Below are 4,720 nucleotides of genomic sequence, written 5' to 3'. Positions count from 1 at the left end.
CCTAACCCGCTGCCGGGGCGGAGCGCGCAACGGCCAATCCAAGCGCCGTAACGCGAATATTAATTTCTTGTCCGTTTGCCACTGGGTGACCGCGGGCCTTCATTTGCATATTCATAACCCGCCGGGCCAATGGGCGGCGGGAGCGGCTGAGCAGGCTTGGTTGAGAGGCGAGGGGCCGGCGGCGTGCTGCGGCGGGCGCAGAGCGGGGAGCCGGTTCCTGCCGGCCGGCGGGGCCCAGCGCCGGCACCGCCCGCCCGGGGAGCGACGCGAGGGTGGAACCGGCTCCCCAGGAGGGGGCGGCGGGGAGGAGCGAGGCCGCCCGGCGGAGCCCCCGGAGCGCGGCGAGCCCCGCTCAGCGCCGGGCTCCTGCGGGAGGAGTTCCGCCCCCTCCAATCAGGGAGCTCCAGCGCGGCCGGAGCGCAAAGCGCTGTGGGACGGCGGCGGGAAGCGGGGAGCCGGTCGGTTGCCGAGGCAACGGGCGGCGCTGCGGCGGGGCTGAGCGGCGCGGCCCCGACACCGGCGCGTCCCCGGCACCGGCGCGTCCCCGCGGGGCTGCGCGCAGCTGCCCGGCTCGGGCGGTGAGGAGGGGGAGAGCACCTCGGACCACTGTAACCTGCCTGGGGGGCAAGGGCTGTGGAGGAGCAGGGGGAGCTCAGCGCTGCCCTGTGGCTCCTTACGCAGGAGAACTTCAGATTCAGCGGGGATTCTTCTGGAGGACACCGGGGAGGGCTGGAGTGCGTGGGACAGCACACGGGGAGGAACTCGCTTCGGGGTGGCGGAGCAAATAACGTCTGCCTCCGAGTCTGCCCTTCTGTCTGGGCTTGGTGCTCCTCAAAGCCTCAGGCACCAGCCGGACCCAGCGTCTGCGCTCCAGTCACCGGCTACGTTAACAGCAGCTGCTAATTCCCAGGTACATCAATTTGGGTCTTCCACAATGCTTTGCTTTTGGAAACAAAGACTTAGCGCTGCAGATAGAGAGTTAAAGGGGTTTGTTGGTTTTGTAACACGCTTACGAGGCCTTTTAACAGGACGCAGCCTTGGAGAAGTGAGCTCAGTTACGGGATAAGCACTCACCCCCTGCTTCCCAACCTGCTCTGACCAGGCTGGAGTGAGCCCCACAGCGCGTTCCTGCTGCGTTAACATCGGCTCTTGGGCTTGTGGCGTAACTGGGCCAGGGCACTGCTGTGCTCCCACAGCAGCATTGCAGCTCCTGCCTTAGGAAACCGCATCCAGAACAGTGTAAAATGGACACACTCGGCACCTCTCCAGATTAAAGCCACCTCACACTGCTCCCTGGCAAATCATCTGTGGTACAGACCCCCGCCCTGGCTGCATCTGATCAAATCCAGACTAATCTCCTGTATCCCCGCTGTGTCTGTGGTCTGCTGGGGTCCCCCAAGTTCAGTTAGCAAAGGAGTGCAAGCAGCCATGGCCAGAACAATGCTGTCCAGTTGGCGAGGCTGAGGGAGGCCTCGTTCGAGCTCATTTGTACTGATCACAGATGATCCTCCATAACGTCAGGATTTCTCCGTTTAAACTGCGATGTGCTTGGGTCAGGAGCACAGCTTCAAAGCACGTAAACACTTTGTGTGTCATCAGGGTACTGCCATGAGTTGCACACACACACAACGGCAGCGGGGGCTCAAGCACTGTCCGGGCAGAGCCTGGCCGGAACCCTGTTGAGCCTCTTGGTGAGCTGGGCAGTGGGAGGCTCATGCTGGGACCTTCACTGCCTTGGTGGGCACAGGGGCCGTGCAGGCAGTGGCAGGGGCTTCATTACAAACCCAGCATCAAACTGCTCAGCGCAGTCCCAATGTGCCCATGAGCAGGAACTCAGACATGAAGGGATGACTCCCTAACATTCAGGTATCACCAACGAGCCCTCAGCTGAAGGAGCCTCTTTGGCTCCTGATGGCTTACGAGGGCTGCTGGGAGCTAATCCAGCTCATCCCTGCCTTGGGGCTTCTGTGGCTGTGCCAAGCCTGGGGTCCCTGTCAAGAACATCTCATAGCAAAATAACAGCAGCACTCCCTTGAGAAGAGAAGAATTTCCTTGAAAGGAAGAGTTCCCCTCCTTGAACAGAATGGAAACCCACCCTCTTCCAGCTCTGCCTGAGGACTCTGCCTTTTTAGAGGGCAAGTCGCTGAGTGTTGCAATACCTCCTCTGCCTTCCCTGTCACAGCATCTTCTACCAACAAGCCAGGGTGCTTATTTCCCAGGAATCAGCATCCCACCATGAAACGAGAAGGATTAACTGAGCAGCAGTGTGTGGGGAGGGATAGTGGTTGTGCCCACAGGCACAGGAGGAGCACTTGCCCTGGCCCACATCTGGCCACAGCCGCTGCGCAGGATGGTGGGCATGCCAGTGGCTGTGCCCACGATGTCCTGCACTGCTGCCCCCGACTTGTTACTTGTGAGCACCAGCAACCTGATGGCAGCTTGTGCCCGGGATGTCAGAGGCTCTGTATCCTGTTACTAATTCACTGAGCCATCAGCCCCTTGCTGCAGGCTGCATTTACACCAGTAACCTACAAGTGAAAGGCTCAGGGTTGTCTTCTCAGTCTTTTGATCTCTCCCTGTCCCCTGCCATCTGTCTCAAAATAACTGAGTCTTGAATCAGCCCTGCCTGGTCCACCTACAGCCCTGATCCTTCACCACCAGAGTGGGACATGTGTTCTGGGTATTAGCCATTTCCTGCAGGAAAAAGGGATTTGGCATGCCCAATCTGGGACTTGGGGTGTCCAAAAAGAGTGGTGGAGAAGTGTGGGCCAGAAGCACATGCACCTGAACCACATGGGCTACAGGGCCCAAGTGCCCAGAGCGGACTGGCTCTGCCCTGCCATGTGGAGCTATTTGGAAGCCTCCCTGGTCCCAGGATTGGAGATGAAAGCAAAAGGATTATCTCTGGAATTAGATTATTTAAACTGGAGCTTTAATCTCTGATCCTGTCTGCGCAAGAAAATAGTAAAACTCCTTGGGATTATTTGGGGCTTTTTGTACAAGTAAAACCACACTTGCAGCAAGAGCTTCTGCTGGAAGGATTAAAAAATGAATGCTCTGGAGACCTGCCTTGTCTGACCTGTTCCCTGTGTTGTGGTGAGATGTTATTTGGAAGAGCTTCCAGCTTTCCTTGGAAGTAGCTGTGGCTCCAGGCCTGCCTCTGCAATGACACAAAGGTGCCCCGCAACCACCCTTCCCCTGGCAGTGGTGCCCCTGTGTTCCTTGGGACTATAAACGCAGCTCTGCCATGGTACAAATGCAGGGACACCAGGGGACACTGAGTGCCCCTGATCCCCACGGGCCGGCACAGTCACTCTGCTGCACGCTGCAGTGCTGTCCTCTTGCTCTGCACACACGAACACGCATCTTCCTCAGTGAGCCCCACTGTAAGTGAAGCACATTTGTGTCCAGCACTCCCTATGGCACACACAAGCCTGCGCAGGTCTCTCCCCCCTGCCAGTATTTTCCTAAGTACATACATAACTCACTAGGACTCTGGACTCTGTTCAGTTCATCACCCTCATCTCCTAAGCACAATACAGCTGCTGTACCAATAAATGTGGAGATCTGTAAATACCCATTTTCCCATTTCTTGGCTCACACCCACATTTCCAAGACTGGACCAGCTCCATAGATACACACATATAGTTTGCATACACCCACTTGCAAACAACTCTGCTGCTGCTGCACTCCCATGTACTTATCTGCATTCCCTGCTTTAATGCGCACACGCACAAACCTTCCCCAGGGCACATGCCCGTGCAAACACGAGTACACACACAAAATACAAGGAGAAACAGCTTTTCCATTGCTGGGATATGAGCCATTGCTGCAGTTATGGTGGTTGGCACAGCAACAGGACAGCATAAGAGAAAATCCTCCTTTGGGACATGGATTTGTGGACCTTGAGAATTTGAAAGGGAACCTGGGAAGTGAAAGATCTGAGATGGAGGAAGCAGGAGGATATTGGTCCTTAACCTCCCAGTTGGAGTAAAGGGAAAACTGAGAGGAAAACAGCTCCCATTCCCACTGAGAAAAGCACAGCCATGATGATGCCCTTTGAAGCCAAGCAGAAATTAGTCCTGGCAACTTGTAACTGAGCCTCTGCATAGAGAAAGAGGATAACTATAGGTCTGGCAGGGTAGGGGAAGGGAGCAGGAGGTTGGAAGCATGTTGGGGTAAGGAAAAGTAGAATGATAGAGAAGAATAGGGCCTGGAGGCTGCTGTCATGGTCACTGCTGCACACATGTGCAGTATTTTGGAGTGTGAACAAGCTGGAGAGCAGGGCACTGCCAGACAAGGAGGATCAAGGGCAACCACTGGCACCAACAGCTCAGCTCCCGCAGCACAGCTCCAACTGTGCATTCATTCACAGCTGGGTTTGAAGTCATCTGAAAAGGGGTGATGTGGGCTACTGCTGTCTATCTCCATCCCACCCAGCTCCCCTCTGTGTCCTTTCTCCCATTGTTCTTGCCATAACACCATGGGGGCTCCCACTTGCCCCTTTGCAAGCAGGGGGGATGCAGGGGTTGGGGACCCTCGCACTGCCCTCACCACGAGGCATCTCCAGGCCGCCAGCTGCAGGCTTAGTGGCTGGCAGTGAATCCCATTTCCTTGGCAAGGACTCGCCTCTGCATCCTGGTGCAGATGATGGGGTGTGCATCGGCTGAAGCCCTCTCCCCCAGCCCAGCCACCACCTCTCAGGGACATCCAGACATCA

The sequence above is a fragment of the Lathamus discolor genome, chromosome 12 (assembly GCF_037157495.1).
Source record: "Lathamus discolor isolate bLatDis1 chromosome 12, bLatDis1.hap1, whole genome shotgun sequence".
Lineage (NCBI taxonomy): Eukaryota > Metazoa > Chordata > Aves > Psittaciformes > Psittacidae > Lathamus > Lathamus discolor.
The sequence above is the reverse complement of the archived record's forward strand: the minus strand, read 5'-3'. Positions refer to the sequence as shown.